This window comes from Nothoprocta perdicaria, unplaced genomic scaffold, assembly GCF_003342845.1.
Source record: "Nothoprocta perdicaria isolate Ctin4 unplaced genomic scaffold, notPer1 scaffold_19, whole genome shotgun sequence".
Taxonomy (NCBI): Eukaryota; Metazoa; Chordata; class Aves; order Tinamiformes; family Tinamidae; genus Nothoprocta; species Nothoprocta perdicaria.
The window spans coordinates 206,134-229,376 of record NW_020455093.1 but is presented as its reverse complement, the minus strand read 5'-3'; positions in this window follow the sequence as shown (position 1 = coordinate 229,376).

The following is a 23,243-nucleotide window of genomic DNA, read 5'->3' as shown; positions in this document are numbered from 1 at the left end:
CCCTGTGCCACATGCTCTAGGTGTGCCTGCTTGAGCAGGAAGGTTGATGATCTGTACATGATCTGTAGAGGTCCCTTCCAACCTTAAATATTCTGTGATATTCTGTGATTCTGTGAAAAGAGATAGCTACTTAAACAATATAGCCTCCAAAGTACCAATTTATAGTAATAACAGTTTTAACAGTTATGGTGGTCTACTATTATAAGACAGATTTATTTTGAAGACCAGGATATTGTATGTTTTCTTGCTGTTATTGCAAGTTTATGAGTTGCTTTGGTAAAAGATTTTCTTTTTTTCCTATACAAAACTTGCCTCCATTTCAAATGAGGCCAGAGTCATTACAAGACTGTTCATTTGGAAGAATGCTGAAAAAAGCATAGCATGTTTTTAAGCCTCTAAACTGGAATAAAAAATGCTGTGTGAAAAAGGCAAAGCCATCCCTCTGCAAGTCAGGTATACTCACTGAGCAGCTAGAACTTGTTAAAATGCCACTCTGCTATCTGATTTCAAATCATGGCTGCTTATTTATGACTGTAAATTTAACAAATGTGGGGSATCCATCTATGTTAAATAAAAGGCATTAATACAGAACATAAGGCAGGTACATAGTTCAGAGAGAGTTAGCACAGCCTGCTGAGTTCTCAGCTGGAATGCAGAGAAGTGAGTTTACTACATTTTAATCTCTTCTTCAACCACACTGCCAGCCTTGCTTAGAGGGCAAAAATGGCATTAACTTGTTGTAAAATTAATCTCTATCTATGTTTCTATCATCTATCTATCTATATCTATATATAAATATAAGTAAATATATATATAAATATATATATGTAATACATTACATATATAACTACTCTCATTCCAAGGATTCTTTTCTTTAAATATACCTGTATTAACAAAAGAGACATGCTTAGTAGGTGAATGAAATTTTTGAAATATTATCTTCTCATCCATTTACCGTGCAACTGTGGGTTTCTAAATTATTAATATCATCAATCTCCTTCAGGAAAGTAGATTTATTTTGCAAATTCCAGAAAGCTTAATCAGATGAATTTTTAAAACCGAATGTTTCTGTGTTCCTTTAATGTTTGTTTTCAAGTGTTGATTTTTTTTTTAATACCACAAAAGAGGAAAACAAATCACATCATATATTAACCCATAACCTTTTAAGCTACAGAAACAGACATTTTTTTTTTTTTTTTTTTTTTTTGGTGTTGACATTCTGCATGTGTAAGAAAAACTTATATATGTAGATTTCTCTCACAAGAGCTTCAGGGCATAACCCAGACAGAGAAGCCATCACTTTTCCATTCTACACAGAGGCTGCTGACAAAAGAATTGTGCAAATGAGCCTTTAAATCCTTAAATAGTCACTACACAATGCATGAAAGAATGCAGCGCAGGACAAAGGGCAATATTCACAGTTTATCTCAGGGTGATGGATCTGAATCGACGCATGAACATGGGTTTGTTACGGGATGGAGTAGGCCGCAAACCCCTACTGAGAACCCAGTGGCCGCAGTCTGTAATGCAAACAGTCAGGCTAAGTCCTTAACAATTAGGGTAAATTGAACTGGCCATTATCTGAACTTCAACTTGTTCTCATGATTGATATGGGAAATGAAAAGTTGTATATATCGCTACAAAGACTGCATGTTTTTATTTTTCTTGCCTTATGCTAGGAATTGGTGGATTCATATTAGAATGAAGAAAACCCAGTTTTATATTTCTGTTTAYTAATATTGATTATGCACACATTGAAGTTGATTGTGCTGTTCACCTAGRTTTTTATCTATGGATGAGACAAAAAATAAGACCATAAGTATAAATATATACAGATTGATAAAAGAACTATACAAATATGTGTTCRTCAGACATTTCCCACACCTATACATTACCAGTATATTAATAGTATGTAAATATTCATAGGTAAACAATAATTAAAGATTTATTTGTCTTGGGGCATTTAATACCTCAGTAAAATGAGACTCTTTTTAAGAATATATAAAATGTAGGCTATTTATGAATATAAATTAATGTATTTTGCCTATAATGACTGTAACAGTCATTGAAGTATTTCTGTATTAGTTTCAAGTATTCTAAAATGCATGAATTGTAAAATTAAGGATTAGGTATGTATGTATTACAGAACTCATGTATTACAGAAAGGCAATATTAACTTTCCAGTGTTTAAATAGGGAGTAGAGGGGCTGGAGTAATGGAACACTCCACCCTGTCCTCGGTATATTCTCCCTCTTTTGGCTTGCAGCAGCGAGAGGCAACTCTACCTGTAAAGTTTGTAGAAATCTAGTCAGTCAAAGCAACCACAAAGCACCTTGTACATCTACACACTTTTGGTAAGGAAGGAAYCTTCTCTTCAGTTTATAAAAAAGGTCTGATTAAAACAATCTCATTTTGATGAATTTCTCACCTGCAAAAATTCTAGGCTGCCTAAATTCAGGTAGCATTCCAGGAAACACGATTTGTGAACCTGCATATGATTTCACATAAAGACCTGCACTGAGGCCACCAGGACAGCCAATGAAACACAGAGACTTCAAGAAACACTCTTCAAAGCAACGCAATGTATTCAAGTATACACTGCATTCAAGTTGGATGGATTTCCCTTTTGTCTACAGTCATCAGAGGCAAGTGACATCTTGAACGCCTCAAGAAGATTAAATAGCAAAGCTCAGTCGGAAGCTTAAAAAAAAAAGAGAGAGAAAAGAAAAGGGCCAACTTGGCCATTATGGAGCTGGTCCTTTCTTGTCTGTGAAAGAGCTTTCAAGGAGTACTATTGGAAGAAGAAGGCCCAGATAAAGAATACAATGATGTTAGAAAGGGAGAACTCCGAGTGGAACCAGAGGGTGTGGGTTGCACTGAATGAAGGATTAGTGCAGCTTCACAGCAAAGAAAAGGGGAATCCTAGTCAAGATGAAAATGAGGAATTACTTTTTTTTAGACTTCAGTTCACTGAGCAGCGACAATGCATGATGGGAGGTACTTGACATAACATTCTTCCAGGCCATGTTTGCTCTCCATGTGGGACCATGAAAAAACAACAACAGTGGCACACCAAAACAAAACAGATTTTAACCTAATAAACTTATTCAGAAACTCTTTTCGGCAAACCTTGCATTTTATTTACTGTTGAATATCTTCATGCAGAACCAATCACAAATAGGAAATTAACATGCCAGATTTGTAGATAATGTGCCTTTGAATATGTCTGTATTTTGCAGAAGATTCAAAACAATGCATTTTTATAAGGAAGGAAGGTATTTTGTGTGTTGGATTCTTCACAGTCATCACAAATCCTACAAAAAGTTACAAGACAAAGTGATGTGGAAATAAAGGGCATTTTTTGTTGGTAACATAAGATATATGTACTGCAATCTGGTTGAACCTGTGTTAGGAAGGGGTAGTGCACAAGTAAGAAGGCACAATTTAACTGCAACAGGAAATTAATATGTATTTGGATTCAGACCTCTGAATATCATTGTGTGAACCATTAACCCTTTTTCCCATGTGTGATGAATCCAAARTCCCATAATTTCTTTACTCTTTGTAATATAGCCAAGGTGGAAAAGGGGCTGGATTACAGGAGCCCTGTCACAGCATATTTGCCAATAGATACAAACGCATCATTTAGGTGAGGGTGAGGAGCARTAGTTTTGGAGCATTCTGGGGACATTGTCACATAGGGAAAGCAACTGTCCAACAATTCCTTTACCTGCTGGTGAAATTATTGTGGTTATGGTAGGTAAAAAAGACAGTCTTGTCTGCCCTCGCATATTCCTAAAGTGTCAGAAAAAAGCTCAAATTGAACATTACAAGGTCATGAAGAAGCAGCCCCTTCAGAGCCCCCTGTTGTTCCTGTGGTAAGAGACTCTTTGCTGGAAAACTTGCTTCAGGCAATTGCTGAAATAGAGCAGAAAGAATGGGGAGGGGGAAAAAAAAAAAAAAAAGAAAAGACTCTGAGACTCTGAGATCATTCCTCATCTACCTCTTGGTCCAGGCAAGCGCAAAGGGGACAGGACAGAAGCAACACTTGCACCACCTCTCCAATACCATTGTGAAATGGTGAGGTCATAGAGTAAACTGCAGCAGAAGCTGAAAGGGAATAGATGCAGCTACAGTAAAAAGATTTCTTCCTGAAATATATGAATACTTCAGTGATTGTGAAGAGGTATCATTAGAGCAATCAATAAAAACAGAGAATTTGTCGTCATGTTAGAAAAACTTGACTTGACAAGATTAACCAAAAGAAGCCTCAAAAGGAACATAGTTACTCTGGAAATTGTACACTGGAAAGAAAAAAAATAAAGGAAATGCTGGCATATTAACAAAGGAGTATACCTGGCTGTGAACACATACAGGAAATTACAAAGAACTTAATCTCTTGCCAAGAGTCTCCCAACAGGAACAAGAAGAACTGAAAATGTAACTAGGTCAAAGAGTGAGCTTTATACCTTATGGCTGTTACCGCAGTTAGTAGTTGTCTTGATCTGATGACCTAAAGCTGGGGAGCTGAACTGTGACTTCTGAGCACATATAATTCTTACAGTTTCTGGAACTGTCCAGGGTATATAATGTACGACACTGAGATTTTGGAGAGCAGCCTGCAAGTTCCCTTTCTATCATATTCCCTACAATCACTTTTTTTTTTTTTTCTTTTTTTCTCCTTGTTTTGACAGTTCTTTGTTTCTGCCCAGTGATTTGTAACTTTTAAGGCATAGACTGAAGGAGCTGGATGATCAGTGCCTTCCATTCAAATTATAGAGAATGCAAAAATATATATAATTCACATAAATGTGCGCTCACTTGACCCATGATCATTGTCTGAGACATTCCCTTGCTTTACTATCATACATGCTGCCACCTGCATTTAAAATTCACCTTACCTCTGTACCTGTGCTTTTTACAGTGAAATTTATGACATTGACTCAGCTACTGTGTTCCCTCTATGGTGTTTGATGCTCAGATGCTTCTGTGTTCCTGGGTTTCTGGTTTTGTCCTTTTGAAGGACAGAGATGAATTCATGCAGACTTCCATGCCCTATGCAAGTTTTTTTTTCAGAAATACAACCCAGGATTTCCTTCCAAAATGAGAATGCAACCAAGTATGTCTTTATTCTTTGCAGCAAACAGTGTCCAGTCAGGAGATGCCTGACTTGATTCCAGTTATTGCTATTATAACCCATGAAACTATAACAATATGTGTGGGAGAGTAATTGCACCTTTTACTTCTTTTTTAATGTCTATTTTCTGTATCATAGTGATCAAGACAATATAACAGCTGGTGACAATGCAGTGAAAAATAAAGAGCCTCTGGTAAAAAGTCTCAATGATTTTCACACTATCTACAATAGATATCTTTGCATGCACTCCAAAATTTTGCATAGGAAAGTAAGGTTAATTGTGCAACAAAAGTGCACTGACTGTGCACTCTTTATCAGGTGTACCARATATCAAGTGTTTTCTTTTGTAGTTTGGTGTTTTGGGTTATCCTGCATCATTGTAATGAAACAAATTTCTATGTGACCAATGAAGAGAAAAGAAAAGCCTGCAAAAGACAATTTCTTTACAAAACTTCCCTAAAGTTTGCCCTCTCTTCCAGAGTAAAAAACATCTTAAATAGAAATAAATTTCTGTATGTTGTATTTTATTTAAATGCACCAGCTATGCTATAGTAAAAAATGCAACATATAGTGTAACCGAGTAGCTTTTTGCCATGCCAAATAAACCTACAGAAAACAGAAAGAAACTGAAACAAGTGGATTTTTATGGCCTTTTGAAATGTTTTTAACTATTCAAGAAGTGAGAAAATTCATATTGGAAGGGAACTAAGGAACTTATATGATCCAAGCTGCTGTTCAAGTTTGGGTAACCTATAAGATCAGATAATTTCTTTGGCTGTATCCGTCAGTTTTACCCTGCATATTAAAATAACCATTTTTTTTCTTGATTTTATACTTTCCTGTGGCTTTATTCCTTTTCCTTTTACTATTTGCAATATCTTGTACAAATCAGCTAGTCCTATATTATATTCACACCCAAATAAATCTTTTAGCTTTAGAACAATCAACATCTTTTGTTAAGATAGCACAAATTAGTCTGCAGAGCAGCATGACAGAAGTTAACATGACTATTCTGACTTCTATTTGTAAGCACAGATACCAACACAATTGCCAATTAAAATAGAACATATTCAAATTGGAACCATTTTATGGTTGATTAAGCTGCACGATATAACAAGCCATGTGTTGTTATGGATATTACCCTACAGTACACAGAGATCCTCTGATAGTCCAAAGAGTGCCTGCAGGGACAAGAATTCATGCACGGGAAGTATCTTTATTATTTTAAAGTAGAATATTTTTAAGGAAGATGTTTTAAAGAAAATGTTTTCATAAGATGTACCCACTTWGAAAAAAAGACATGCAAAAAGCATTTTTTAAACAACAGATTTGATTCATTCTTGAATGCATGGATGACATATCTATGGTGGTGTGAGGCTGCAGCAGACTTTATGATGCCTTTCTGGCAGGTTACACCAGTGTATCTACAGAAGACAGCTTATATGTCTTGCCAAGACCTTGACCACAAATCTTTCCTGTCCGTCTTAGATCCTACAACAGAATCAGGAGATCTGGCAGTTTGTGCTGCAGTAACTCTTTTTCAGTGTTATTTGCTGTGAGTATGGATATGAAACCTGTCTTCTGCTCCTGGCACTACTGTAGAAATTTGATGCTATAAAGCAGATGTCTTAATTTATGTTTGCTTCACTTGGTGTGTGCAAAAGTAAAGAAAGGCATGCTTTCAAACAGATATCTTTGGGGTATCCTTTTAAGTGTTTGTTGTTGTTGTTGTTTTGCATGGAAAGTTTCAACGTAACTTCAAAAGGGCCAAGAAACAGTGAATCAGCTGTTTTGCTTCTCAACATAATCAGCAAGCTTTATTTTAAAGACCGATACCAAATTTTGATTTCTGGTCTGAAATTTAACTTCCCTGTCTCCAAAATTTCCCCATGCTGTTACTACAGCTGTCTTTCTCCTGACAGGCTACAACCAGCAAATTAAGTCTTTTCCTCTATCCTTAAATTCATAAACAGAGAAAACTCATGCCAGAGGGAAAGAGATTTGCTAAGGCTTAATAGAACTGTTGATGTTCTATGCATGTACTAGCATGTCTGATCTTAAAAATATGTATTTGAAGCAGAAGCATTAATGTAGTTTCTTAGTCTATAARCAACCAAATATCTTTGTGAAAATATTTCAATAAGAAAGTACTAAAAGCAACTGATGTTTTCTAATATGAACTCCCTGACCATATCAAATAAACAGAGAGGCTTATTATGCTATCACTTTTCAATTTCATGGACTGATATGTCCTAGAGTCACTGTCTTCAACATTATATCTATATAGGATATTAACATATATGACCTCCTATATAACAACATGGTTACACATCTCAACAGCATAAACAATCTTCCATCTTAAACATTAGCTTCAGCTGAGTCTTTACTTATGCACTTTACTTATGCACTTTACTTGCATTACATAGTAAGGAATTCTAGATCTTCTGTAGAATATGCTAAAGAAGGTAAATCTAGGGGAGAAAGTATGTTGAGTCTCTGCTTCTAAAACTTGATTCTTCAAAATAGTAACCACAGTACCGTAGTGGTTGCCTCTTCATAGAGCTCACAGATCCTTTCTGAGCCTTGTAGGTAGAGTATACATTTTACAGAGTAGATAAAGTATATTTCTCCAAAACAACTGACAGATCTATGAGAACATTCTCCGTGATTTTTGTCCTTTTCAAATATGTGAATGCCTTACGGGGAACTTGGTAAAAATGTCTGGTGTATAGCAGGTCCTGAGTATGCTGAAGCACATGCAGGCCGAATGAGTTTCCTAGCTATGACTAGGCAATATAGACAAGTTTTATGGACTAATTTAATCTCCAGAATGACTCTCAAGATAAACATATGTGGCATGTGTGCTCCTGAAATGAACTATTAGTGCCTATGTGTGAAATTTGAACACAAGAGCTCCTAGAGTTCTAGATTCACTCAATAACAAACTCTAGTATCTCTGACAATAGTACTGCCTTTTTCGTGGCAGGTTTTTCTTATACCTTTTTTTTAAAAAAAAAAAAAAATAGCAAACACTTTGAATGGCCCACATTTCTTATACCTTATGTATACTTTGTCTCCACTCTGAAAGCAAAACTAACTGTGAGGTACAAGACCAAAACATAATGAAATCAAATAAATTGAAATTCTAGGAAATCATTTTTGTTTGTTAATTTTGTGCATTTTTATACATATTCTTTATCTGTTTAATTACCTTCTGGCAGGCTTCTTCCATTTATGACTTTCACACTTGAAAGTGACTTGAGATGAGAACATATCCAGATGAATACCGTTTGACTAATGGACAAACTAAAAAGTAATTTTCAGTACAGGAAATAATTTTGGATAATAGTTTTTCCAGATGAAAATTGATAACAAACAGATATTGAAAGTATTCGGTCTGAGCAAGGATCCACCCTCTGGACACAGCTTTGAAGCACAGAAAGAAAAATGGGACTGTTGGATACTTTCCAGTGTGGTTCCATGCAAAGAACAATCCTTAGAATACAGATGAAGTATAAAAAATGGAAAGAAATGGATTGACATTTGTCTTAATTGGAGGCATTTATCTCCCAGAACTAGTTTCATAAAAAGGATATTTTGTGTAGCTAACTGTGGTTGGAGCTTTATGGGTTTACACAGGCTGATAATATAGCTTCATGAGTCTCTGTATCTTTCCATAAGTTTTTGGATACAAACATGTTTAGAAAATATCTAAAGAGCATCATCTCCCTAATTTATAAACTTCTGGGAGAAAATCCGGTCAACTCTTGCTCAGATCCCATCAGGAAAAGCAAGGATAGATACGGCCAAACGTGCGTCTTGATTTTTCTTGATATATTTCAGGACACTGGAATATCTCAGTGAGGGTGAATACAGCTTCACCACAATACAAAGAACAATTAAAACTAGGGAACTGGAACAGATTATAGACGGCTGGAGGCCATTACCGTTATTGTCTTCTAACAGGGCATTGTACCGATAGCGTCTGGAACCGTCTGCTGACTTGGCTGGGGTTGCCTTGAACATGCTCAATAAGAAATGTAGTATAAAAAAGAAGGATGTCTTTCCTCTGAGAAGAATATGAAAATGTGTGCACACACACAAAGGCACATGGTGTCTTCTAATGGTAGAACAGATGTGGATCTGAGCAAATCGTCTTTTGTTTATTGAGGTTCTGAAATTTACTATGAATCTGAATCTGTGACATTTCTAATATGGATTCAGGAAGTTAAAAACAAAAAAAAAAAAGAAGGAAAAGAAAGAAAGGAAAAAGAATGAGAGTTTGTAGCTGACACAGCTGGGGAACAAAGCCAAGGTATCAGATTAGACCCTAAATGCCTTCTTTGTTAGCAATTGTCCACTAGCTCTAGATGATGTGTTTCTATTCAAATGCAGTGTGAGGCAGTTTCCTTGCTTTAGGAAGCACAGACAGGTACTTCTAGAGCATTACAGAGGGCTGCCCTTTTGGCTTTCAACCCTTGAAAGTGGTGGGGGTAATGGTGCTACTTTGCTCTTGTGATTCCCTCTGTTTACAGGGAAAAGGTGACATTACCATTCTCTTTTAAAGCTAAGTCTGTGAGAGGTTTTGTATCCGAAAAAACACTCTCCAGGAACTAGTCTTGAAAATGAAGAAATTGAGGTTTAATATATTTACACTTAATGTTCTTTCTAAGAAGTGTGTCATAGAAAAATATGTTGGCATTATGGTAAAGATGCATTATTAAGAAATTATTAGAGAAATAGGAAACAATCACTGCAATTTTAAAATTTTCATTACTGAACATTTTCTTAGATAATATTTTGATGACAACAAGGTTAGAAACATGAAGGCTGCTCACTACTGTCCTGTTGCTTTTACTCAAAGTACTAAGAATTTAACTAATWTCATAGAAAAAAAATAATAGCTCCTTCAAGTATTTTCAGAATTTCTAAAAGCTCCTTGGCTATACTTCCTATTACAGGAAGAAGAACCTATGGAAATAATGCAAAATAATTATTAATATTATAGGACTAGCCAAAGTAAGAACAAAGAGCATCCAGTGGCTTCCTTTTCTTAGCGATATATAGTAAATGGGTTTTTATAGCGAATTAGATTCTCCAAAAGAATTTTACAGGATAAACAGGAAATTTAGAATGAAAATGACTAGAAATGTACTGAACTATTTCACTGATACAAGTAAATTCATTTCATTAGTAAAAATAAATCCTCAATTGTCACCTTATTGGCTCATTTTGCCAGCTTTGAAGTCAGACTTTGTAGAATTTAATGCTAGATATGAAGAAGTGGAGCTTCATTTAAAATTATTGACTTTCCAGATAGGTTTGTGTGGGCTTCCTGAAGACAGATTGATAGTGGTGTTTTGAATGCCAGAGAGGGACAAGTTTGCACATGTTAATAGAAGGTCTGTCAGGCACTACATCTATTCTGACAAACAAGCATGCAGAAATGCTTTAAAAATGTTCTATAATTGCTAAAATATACAAGGGGATAACGTAATGCCTTATGCTGAAGAACAGGAATTCTTTACGTTTGAAGAAAGGTGTTTCTGAATATTTTTGCACAAATGCATTAGTAATGGAATGCCACTTGCCATTTCTCAGGATCACTGCTGGTTCCCATGGAGAAATGTAGCAGGGACAGATGTTCCAGCGGGTCCCTGAATATGTCTGTAGCTCCACAAGTCAATTTCCTATGCAGTTGTACTTCTGAAGGTAATAGCCTAGGTAATGAATAATAAACCAGGCATTTGGCTTTTGATATTCCTCCACTGACTATTCACTGTTTGGTTTCCTTCTGTCCTGAAGCTCCTGGGTATCTTACAGGAACCATCCTACTAGTGTCACTTAAAGGGCAAAGAGATAAACCATATGTGAAAAAAAGAATAAAATAACATGCTTTATTGCTTTAATACAAAGGAAACTGGCCTATAAGGAAGCCAAGAAGATGTGACTTTGTGGAGGAGACACTTGATTCTCATGCTATCTTACCCATTCCTCGCAGTAAAAGAAACGGTGGAAGTGATGCTAGTAAATCCCTCCTTAATTTCAGCTTTCGCCAGAATCTTATGTTCCTATATGTTTGCAAAGAGTCTTTAACTGGACTTTTTAATGCATATTAATAATTTTCCCATTTAAAATAAACAAAAAAGAACCTTATAATTTGTAAAGCGATTAATGATGTCAATACCATATGTCAGAGTGACTCAAGAAGATTGCAAATTTATTTATAAGTATCAGAACAGCTGTATTTAACTTGACCTAGGAGTGCCCTTGTACACTTAGAAGCCCTGATTTCATCCCTAATACTCTCAAATTTACCAAGGCACCAAAAATAAAGAAAAAAAAATGAGCTTAAAAGTAACTTGAGCTTACCAAGATATTAAACAAAAAATCAGAAGATGAGAGAAGCAAAGATAGCTCATGCCATTAACATTGTTTTTATTATCACCTAGTTTTACATTTTCAAAACAGACTTTCACATGCATAACTAGTCTACAGTGTGGCTCCAGTATTGATCTCATTCACCAAAACTTTCAAGCAGCCTAGAATCTTGTCTAACATTCTGCAAATATATGCACTTAAAGGTCACACAAGTAATGTGAGATTTGCTTGCCAAACGCCATGTGTATGCGCATCCTACAGTATAACCTGACTGTAAACTTTAGCCTTTTGGTGCTGCTTTATAGTGGGTAAGGCAATGCAGACTGAAGATTTAATGCTACGTGAAGATTTTCCAAGCTGTTATAGTGACACAGTCTACAACATTCTCTGGATAACCATAATGATATGGTGGGCCAGCCAACCAGCTGAAGATACAACAAGTATGTTCAACACATTGAAGAGTTTGCTGCTTTTGTTAAAAGCAAGGTGAAAAAAAAAAAAAAAAAAGAGAGAGACTTATTTTCTTCCAAATTGGTCTGTTATTTTAAACTACTAAAAAACATTGCCTCTTCTTATAGATCCTGCCTCTCTTAATATCCTTAGAGGCACCACAGTTCCAACAGCACTACCGTGTAATGGTTTTACAGTGATCAAGTATACATGTTAGCTGTTGAAGGGTATGGCTTTTGTTCAGGCATCCCTTCAAAAGCAGAGCTTCAAGGACCAGATTAACTAGAAAGGCCTTTGAGGATTTAACTACTTGTAAATTTCTGTCATTAAAAGGTATAAACAATGGGAATAATGGCAGAAAAATGAAATTAAACAACCTCATGCAAAATTCTGCCAAGCAACCTTCTTTTTCCTGCAGGCAGTATGAAGACAAAAACAGAGTTGCTCTACCTTGTGGCAGTTAGCAACTGATCCTTCTGTGTTTTCTATAAACAAAAATTCCTCTCTTTAAAAGTATTAGATAATTTTAAGCTGTTTTATCCCTCAATATTATATAAGAGCAATTTTAATTAATTCTTCAGAGTTAAAAAAAGGAAAAAGAAAAAGGAAAGAAATGAAGATTTGTGTTTCTTAGGAATGCTAAGCTGTACAAAAGCTCTTGGCTTTGTTTTTCGCCTGTCATTCTAAAGGAGGTGAGGACGGATTATAATTGCACTGTGGGGCCTGAACAGAGGACCCCTGTAGGTAGAGCAGGCCTTTCAATCTTCTGATCAACGGAGCTGAAACAAAAATGCAGGAGGGCTGTGTTCCCACGTTCTTTGACAGTTTCCTGCTGCAGATAGCGTCCTTTTAAACCTCCCTTATGCTTTCTTTATGCTGGTGAAATAATGAATAATTTGCCTCCTCCACTCTTTGATATGCATGGTCAGATATTATTGGGTAAGAAGCAAGAGGGACCTTCCTATAACCTTAATCTAGTTCACACTAATAAAATGATTTAGCTGAGCATTCTTGGGAAGCAATTATTTTTCTTGAAGACAATGACTATCAAAAAGTCCCTAATGGGCAGAGGCAGATCAGGTCACCTCAGCTTTCCATTTTCTTCAACACAAGCAATGTTTGGACCCTTAAAGTATGAGCTCCCTTCTGCAGTTTTGTCACAAATACTCAATCATTACTGTTGCTGAGTGTAGGGTTAAAAATGAATTAGGCTTAATTTTGATTTATTCAAGTGTGCAGTTATAGACTGTGAGTGGTTAACTGTACTCTGAGTTCTATGAGGGAAAATCTTCAAAGAGTGAATATGTTGGAGAAATGTGTAAAGTCATTTCTATTTTTTAATAGTGGGGCAAGCAAACACATTTCAATTCACATTCTATTTTTTTTTTTTTTTTTGTCATTAAATTATACAGCTTGCATTCATAAACAAAAGAACCCTGGAATTTTTATTTCCTAAATTGACACAGTATTAATGAAAGACAGATATATTAATTTAAAGCATTACTCTTTCTGGCAAGATTAATGCTGGTTTAAGCAGATTAATATTATCTTCTTTTTTATATTAAAAAACAACAAGGATTGCAAAATACATTGAACAGCAAACAATAATACTCCTATTATATAATCTGGATTGATCCAAGATTCTTTGCAGATATTAGCTGTATTAAACTCAGACTCCTCAGGTCACTAAGACCGTGTGTATGTCATTGTTATTTATAAAATATTATGAATGCTATCATCTTTCCTACTCAGCATTGTTGTCAATGTTGTTAATAAAACCAATAAATAAATAAAAGCAAGTGATCCTGAATCACCAATATGATCCTACTGAAGGCATTTTCAACAGAGAATGGAAATTATACCAGTATAACAAGCAGTGGTAAAACATCAGCTGGAATATTCCATTTATGTCTGAGCATCTGTAATTATAAAGAAAAAATGAAATTAGAGTAAATTGTTTATCAGGGCAGTGATAACTAAAAAAAAAAAAGAAACTAAGATTGAGAAAACTACTTAAATACAAAAGTCAATTGGTATTTACAATTATCCTAAAAATTGGTCTTTACAATTATCCTAAAACTATGCTAGGGAGGAAAAGTAGATAAAAATTAAAGTATAATCTGACATTTTGCCAATGTGGATACCTTTGCATCATACTCTCCTATATTTCAGTACCTAAGATTAGCTTGGATTCAGCCAGTTCAGCTTTCTCTGCTTACACTTCTGGTGTCTCAACTCTTCAGGTCTGTCTCCCCTGTAATGAGACAAACCTTTTCTCTGTTTTCTCTCTCCTACTAATATACTTGGTTAATGTATGAATATGTGGAAGGAAGGAAGGAAGGAAGGAAGGAAGGAAGGAAGGAAGGAAGGAAGGAAGGAAGGAAGGAAGGAAGGAAGGAAGGAAGGGTATATTAAACAGCTGATCACAGTTGATCAAGCTCCATCAGTGCAGTAGGAAATGAGAGACACCAAACTGTTTCAAGCAGGAACACTCTTTGTCTGTGAAGATTAATTGAATTTACAGCTCTTTAGAGTGTATTGTTATATTAGTATGACTTCTGTTTGAAGACAAGTTTTAGATTTAACACTGGTAAAGTTAGTTATACTACGATATCTAAATGACCGTGATATTTACATAGTCAAAACATAATAGGTTTTTAATGAGAGGTATTTGTGGGAACTAGTACAATTAATTATTTAATAAACTGAACAAAACTTTAGTTGATCAGTGGGCATGCTACAAGAAGAAATTAGTTCCCAGTATCCAACTTTGTTATCAGTCCTTTGTCAAACCTTGTTTACTCTTTGCTAAGATCAGCAGAAAAGAAAAACAAAAATTATTGCTAAACTAAGGTCATCGGCATCAGAAAACTCCATCTTTTATCACAGAATTGCAGAATGTTTGAGGGGAAGGGACCTCACACCCTTCACCACAGTCAAGAGGTTCTTCCTCATATGGAGATGGAATTTCCTCTGTTYCAACTTACACCCATTGCCCCTTGTCCTATCACTGACCACCACTGAGAAGAATTTGGCCTCTTCACTGCCTTCAGGTTAAAATATATTAATATATTTATTGAATAAATTAAAGCTTGCTAAGGGATTTTGAGAGAAAAAAAGTTTCCATGAAAACCCACGAAATCTGAGTAAGATCTCATAGGAAGGGTTTTTTTAAAAACTCTCAGACCATGAATTTCCTCTCACACTGGTATCTATGGTCTTACAAATTCATATCAGCTCCAGACTCTTTATAAGTCTCTTATTGCTGCAATGCAGAGTAGCTTTAAGTCTAAAACATATTTTAGCTGAGTAAAATATTTTAGGGAGGAATAAAAAGTGTCATTCTCTGAGAAAGGATCAATGCCAGGGTCTATAACATGAATACAATTAATTTCTAGGCTTAAAATATAACTCAAATAAAAAATATACTATTCAAAAATAGTAACTCCATATAAGACGATTTGTTATATGAGCTCTCTGATGGTCTTTGAAACCAAAGATCATCTTAAGTCTGTGGCAGGAGAGCTGTTATTTGCAATTGCAAAGTAAATAAATAAACAAATTAAAGCAGTAAATAAGTATAGGATATTATTCAGTGATGAAGAATCTTGACAAGTGCTCAGTTCAGTTGAATACATATTAGAAGCAARCTGCACATAAAAAAAAAAGTACAGTAGAATTAGATGCTTTAGTCAGAACGAGGTACCTCAAATATCACAAAGTTACCCACGGAATATTTATCATGTCACTATTGAGTTGATGTTGAGAAAAACAGTAAAGTATTTGGAAATATAGTAGATGTATACCAGATAAAGAATGTTATAAATGTTAAGTAATACCTCATTTGTGACTGAGATGACATCATTTAGTACTGCAAAGGAAAAGTGGTTATGTGTTGGGACTCAAAGAAAAATGGTTATGTATTGGGCACTATGAATGAATAAAAACTAACAATGAAATTCCTTATAGGATAGGCAACCCAAAGATACCATGCAATAACTGTATCCACGCAATTATTACCRTTTTCAGCTGCCTCTTAGTTGAAATTTAAGTTTCATTTGTGTTGCAGGATGGCTGATGTAACCTGTAAGTGGACCTGCCAGATGATCCACCCATACGTTCCTGCCACCTCTGTGAATAACCTCATCATAGAAATCCACATGTAAACTCAGTGTCTAGGTCAAGGACTTATATCTTCTGGGAAAAAGAATGAGTATTGCATGAGCCTTCTACAAACGCAGGATTCTTAAACAACTGCCCCCAGAGGCCAGGCCTTAGCCACTGATAATGCAAACCACATATGTCGTCCCTTCCTGAGAAGACTAACCCACAAGAATATTGTGTAAATACGTAAATTACTCTAATAAAATATTTGAGATCTCATGTCCAATTTCTGCATTAGACAGAAAGATGGCTGGTGTGACAAGAAGGCTGGTAACCTTCCAACAGAGGAGCACAAGACCAAGTAATCACAGAATGATCGAGATTGGAAGGGACCTCTAGAGATCATCTATTTCAGGTCCCATGCCCAAGCAGGGTTACACAGACCATATTGCACAGGATTTTGAATTGTATTTACTGATGATATCACTGGGCAAATTTATGGAAGGAGGAATCAGGTGTTTGATAGCACTGATCTCAAATGTCTGGAAAAGACGAATGTGAAATATAAAAATTTTATAACTCCTCTGTTAATATACTTACATGCACACTTACATGTACGTGTCCAGCTCTGTAGAGAGGGACCTGGGCGTCATGGTGGATGACAAGTTGACCATGAGGCAGCAGTGTGCCCTGGTGGCCAAGAAGGCCAATGGGATCCTGGGGTGCATTAAGAAGAGCATCTCTAGCAGGTCGAGGGAGGTAATTGTCCTCCCCTACAAAGCCTTGGTGAGGCCACATCTGGAGTACTGTGTCCAGTTCTGGGCTCCCCAGTACAGGAGCTGCTCCCCAGTACAGGATGTGGAGCTGCTGGAGTACAGTGCAAGGCCATGAGGATGATCAGGGGACTGGAACATCTGCCCTATGAGGAAAGGCTGAGGAAGCCGGCCTGTTGAGCCCAAAGAAGAGAAGGCTGARGGGGGATCTGATTAGTGTGTATAAATACCTCAAGGGCGAGAGTGAGGAGGATGGGACTGGCCTCCTTTCGGTGGTGGCCACTGATTGAACTAGAGGAAATGACCACAAGCTGAAGCATCAAAAAATCCATAGGAAGTTAAAGAAAATTTTCTTAACAGTGAGGGTGACAGAGCCCTGGTACAAGCTGCCCAGAGAGGTTGTGGAGTCTCCTTCTCTGGAGATCTTTAAAACCTGCTTGGGTACAATCCTGTGCCACATGCTCAAGGTGATCCTGCTTGAGCAGAAGGATTGGACTAGATAATCTCTAAAGGTCCCTTCCAACCTGAAGGATTCTATGATACTATGATTGTATGATTCTACACAAGTTCCTGCATAGATGTGTAGGACATATCAACAGTCATTTGGGGTCCTGAATTAAACAAAGTACTCACTCCCTCATATTATAATTTCTCCTCAGCTTCTCTCTTTGCACTTCACCTGTCATTCACCTCACTCACTCACTCACTCACTCACTCACACATTAAAAAAAAAAAGCCATTTTAAAATCAGAATTGCACTATTTCGCATCTATTTCTATTCAGTTTGGTGACTTAAAATACATTATGACAGAAAATTGAATTTTCTGCTTCCTCCTCATATTGCTATTATTTGCTATATAACTGGAATGTTTGAATGGGGATAAAATATTTTGTATATAAAAAGATTCAGATTATAAGTTATCATTCTGTTCTCATTCTGTTTGAATCAATGAGCCACTTCCTTTGACTTTAGGGAATCAGGATATGCAGCTGTGCTAAAATAGAGGAATGCCATTGGTAAGAGGAATGTTCTTTTAATTTAGTGAAAAGAGGATCTGGGCCCAAGGTCATTTATTAATTGAATATGGAAAACACTCTAGTTAAAGGCTCTAATGACAGTATTATTATCTGTAGTGGAAACATTTGTCAGTGTTTTCTTTTTCTCCCTCTTTCAAGCATGTGTAGGGGAGTGGATATATTGCATTAGAAAGTATTCCCAATAACAGAAACAAAGAAGCAAGAAGATGAAGTAATTACAGTAGATGGGAGCCTGATGGGTAGGAATAGAAGAGAGGGTATTTACTCTGGGGCTACAGTTACTGTAAGAGTTTAGGACAGTGTTCACATATTTATCCAAGATGGCCTTTGAAGTGTCTTGTGGGTAACAGTTGGAGGTCTGCTGTCACTGAGAGTGCCAAGGGACCTCGAAGATTTACAACAAAGCTTTCTCAGCAGAGGGTAATTGCTGTTACAAGAGATAGGCTGAAAAAGTCCTTTAAACTTAGACTAAACTTTAGCTTCTGCWGTATTGTCCTGAGACAATAAAAAGGCAGTAGTTATATGTTCTTTTCCCTTAGCAAGTGGACTAAGTCACTGTCCATTTTCTTCAATTGTAAGTTCCAGGAAAACAAATATTTGTAAGTTTAGCATTCAGCAATGGTCAATGAGTTTTGGTATCTCCATTTCTAGCTCAGTAGCCTGAGACAACCAAAAGAGACCTGAATTCTGGAGCATACTGAGCAAGTATTCTCTGAAAATCAAATCCTTTTCAGACAGCTACACTAGATCTTGTGGCTTTTTCTGCCTGCCTTTGGGTGCTAGCCTCAAGGTCAAAACTGCTCACATGTTAACTGACCTGAGGATCACCCTCTTTGCCAGCTCAGACCTGACCCAAGTAGTGATGTTAATACAGGATGGGCACGAGTGTAATGCAGAGTTACTTCATCTACTTCATAAGTATTTAGCACACCAGGCAGTTGAAGGCTCAACTTCGAACCTGCTGGCAGTTATCCTAGAAGTAGCTTGACGGCGATTTTTTAAGCATCTGCACTGAGGCAGCCCTGCACAGCCAGGGCAGTGATTCTCATCCTTCCTATGGTGGATGCAAGCATGGACCTAGCCCACCGGCTGTACTTCACTAAAATCCATACAGGATAAGGGGGTTGAGTAAGGCTCAGCGCTTCTAACACTTACTTTTGTGTTCAGTCATGTTTCTTTCAGCATATGGTAAAACTTTGCCAGACTTTTCTTACTGAATAATCTCCTTAAGCAAAATCAAGAAATCTGCTTCCATAGAGCAACAGAGGGTCAAATAGGCCTAGAAAATCCAAGTGAAGGAAGAACTCTTCAGTTTGGTATGAGAGCAGACAGGGCATGAAAAAAGTTGACAAGGGGTCAGTAGGGGAACACACAGGATAAAATACTTTAATCTATTGTACTAGGGTCAATAGGCTCCCATCAGGAAATCTTGAGCCCAAGATTAATTACTTGTTGCAGTAGGTATGCCATTGTGCTTGGAAGACACTGTGGTGACTTTAGGCATCTTGCAGATTTCTGGTTCACACAATGCAATCCCATATAAAAAACAATAGTAGGTAAAAAAGTAGTAGTGGGTGGTAGTGAAAGGTCTTTTAGCTCATTCTAATCAAGCTCTTTTCAAAGATACTTCCAGCTTGGCTAGAAATGATGAGAAACTATTTGTTAAATATTATGAAAGAATTTCTTAGGAATTCAGAGTTACATGTCAAGACTGTTATGCTAGTTCACTTTTCAGTTTATAGAACAAAAAYCTACTTAAAAATTACCTTAAGTATGTCTGTTTACATTCTGTTGGTAATTTATTTAAATTGCTTTAGTTTCTTATGGATTAAGTGAGAATTCAAAAGTTCCTTTTCTTATTTGAGATCTGATGTTGATTTACTGAGCTCTTGTCTGGATTACTGAATCCAAAGCCCATCCTGACTGCAGTTTGTCTATCATGGCCTTGGAAGGCCATCTGAAGATTATTTCAGAAGTGGAATTAAGACGTTTTGCATCCACAGAAATGTAGAATTATGATTCCTGAATAGGAGCAGCAGTAGTGAAAAAATCTTGTGAGAATTGCATGGAGGTCTTATAGTAATTCTGGGCACTCATGCAGCTGGCACTAAGATGTACCTGAGCATTTTCCGTGGCACAAATATATTGTTTACAGATCCTGAACACATAATAAGGCATTTCAATATGTGTAAACAAGTATTTCTTTCCTATAAYGTTGTAACTCTGCTTGTTTGTCTCATTATGTGTCTCATTAACATGAGACAACTTGCTGTCTCTATTCCTTGYTTCATTTATTCCCCAGCTACTGGTGGCCATGGATCTACAGCAAAGCCCGTTGGCTGGTTTACAGCAAGGATGAATTATCCTGTTTTACAGTACTATAGCTGATGATTGAGAGAAGCTGTCCTAGGTTGCCTTTAGCAGAAAGGAACCTATATTCTTCAAGAGTTTTTGAATTAGACTTTTAAAAGTTTCATAAGTAAAGAGATATTATTAGATCAAAATGTTCTGTATTGAGTCGACATTTGCTAGCCTTTGTTTGCTGYATAATCAAAGTTGTGATTGATATATAGCTTAACCTTCCTTCTTTATAATTTTTTAATCCTCTTTTATATATTAAATATGTGTTCAAAGGAAAAAAAATCACATGCATTTTTGAACCACTGACTTTGATAGCACTTTTTTTTTTTACTTACAAGCTGTTATTTAGCATCTGTTGTGGGAAGGAACACACACATTCCTAGATATTTTTCATGGTCTAAAGACTTTAAGATACAAGAAAGAGTGACTGTACTCATATTAACTTTTTTTGTTGTAATACAAATCAAGAATGATGTGTGCTGGCAAGAGCTGAACAAATAATCAGTAAAAAATAATGTATTCATTGAATTCTGCCTTTCTCTGTTTCATATTGTTCATTGCCATACCATGATTATTTTTTGAAATAAGTGAGTTATTCTGAATTATTTCCTGCAATTTAGGCTAGGTAGGTTTTTGGCTGTGTAGCTCAAGGTACATGCTTGTACACGTGCCGGCAGAAGCTACACTCTGTACAGGAAGGTAGCAGCGCCCTAGGACAAGTCCATCAATGCTCTACAGTCCTGGACAGCAATAGGTGAAGAYTGGCACTTACTACAGGCAGGACATGGACAAGGTGAAACTTAAGCCAGACAGCAAAAATGTACTCGGTTCAAATATCCCTGCAACAAATATCCTAATGAGCCCTGAGACCCTCAGCCATCTCATCATTTTCTGTTAGTACTGAGACAGAGGAATAAAAACAGAATAGTAGTGCATATCTTCTATAAAATAAAATATCCAAAAAAGGGGAAATGACAGTGATTCAAACCCATACCTCCATCCTGTATGCATCCATAGAAATGACATCCATAGAAAAGAGGCACTCTTCTTTTCTTTTCCTTTTTTTTTTTTTTCCAGAAAGTGTCCAATTATTGTATCTTTATGATGAAAGTAAATATCAGCTCTTTAAATGTAATACATAATTGAGGGTTTTAGTAGAAATAGATAATATCAGGCATATGCTTAAATACTAGGAGAAGACTAGGGTAAAGTCTATAGATTGATGGCTCTACTTGCAGTCCTTGTAAAAATCGAAAGAACCCCATGATAAAAAAGACATATTCACATAGAAGTCATTACTAGACACCCAATGACACAGAAATTTCTTTGCAACCTCATACCAGCCAAGTCAAACTAAGCTAACTTGGCAGTGTAAGAGAAGGTATCATACTGTATAAGTACATGGGGGAGGTTACAGAAGAGGAACTGGTCTGGTGGGAGTCAGTCTTCTATTTGTTATTGCCTGTTTAGTACTGTAGTAAGTGTGAGGGCAGGGATTATTTGATTATTTGCTTCTGTCTGTAGGCAGTTCTGAACGATAAATAATTCAATGTTAAGTAGACACTGATTTCCCTTTCCACTGGAGATCTGTGAACCAAAGCTGTCTGTGCCAAAAATGAAAACCTGTTTCCTCGGACTGACACTAGACCCTTTATATTTATTCAGCTGTCAGAATTTATCCTCATTCTTTAAAGAAGGGAAGGACCCTAGGAGCTTCTGAATTGTTAAAGCAGAAGGTCGTGCACTGAAGTCTTATGTGTTTTATTCTAAATGGTATTTTTTATTTTTTAAAGGGATTGACCGAAATCTCTCTGGGTTAAGATACAATTTGTATAAAGACTGTGAGGTCAGGTTCTGCTATGAGTTATGCCAGTGTAAATCTGGGATAATTYCATTATACTCAGTGGTGTCGGTCCAGGGACATAATTATCCTGTTATTTGAGGTCATATGATTCCTATGGAAAACAATGGGAATTACACACATAAACAGCATACGGATTGAGTTCTGAATAGGTAACTGTTGTCAGGACCGATATTTAACCTGGCACGCAAAAAAGACAAATATTACCAATTAGACATATATATATAAAATGCTATAGAAAAATAAATAAAAATGTATATCTATATCAGATATCAGCATATATCAGAATATCAGAAAAGAGCTATCTGGACTCTTTAAGATGTATTTTTTTTTCTTTTTTTACCACAACCCTAAAATCAGAATACATTTGAAGCTGCTAAAATATATTTCATTTCAAATGGATAGCAGATTACAGTCATAAAGCATTTTTTACTGTTTTCAAAAGTAAAAATATCCTTGATGCTAAGCTAACGCAGGGCTAGAAAGTCATTACTTCTTGTACAAATAAGGTCGCACCATGATTTCAAATCAAGAGYAGAAAAGAATATCTTTAAACAAAAGGACACGTACTTTGAAAACCTAGAAGTGGTATGGCAACTTCTTAATAGTAATCTGCAAGTATATTTTCCTTTACTCAWTAGGCATTAAGTATGGAATTACCAGAAAATGAGAGACATTAACTACATCTCTGTTTACTTGTTTAGAATCTGTTTAGCCATGAACAATGAGAAAAATAAGGCATCAAGAAATCAATTGATATACCCTGGTTATATCCAAATTATTAAACAATTTTTGCCACCATAAGCCCAAACTCTGTTTGGAATTACTTTCTAGCCTATATTATCTGCTGTACTGTGCCCTGAGTTAGCTCAAGATAAACCATTGTAGGGACCATTATAGCAGTTTAACTTCATATAAACTGTAAAGTTCTAATGCCTGAACTCTGGCACTGTTTACTACTAGCATAGCTGGTGTATCAAAAGGAAGTTTGACATCTCTAATGTCTTTAACTGGCYTTAGATTTTTCTCTCTCTAATGTGGGAAGAAGAGATGCTTCTCATAGATATGTGTCCCATGAGCTCCCAGTTTTCAGCTCCTGGCCTTGGGCTAACTCTGCAATGCTCTACTCAAGATCTGT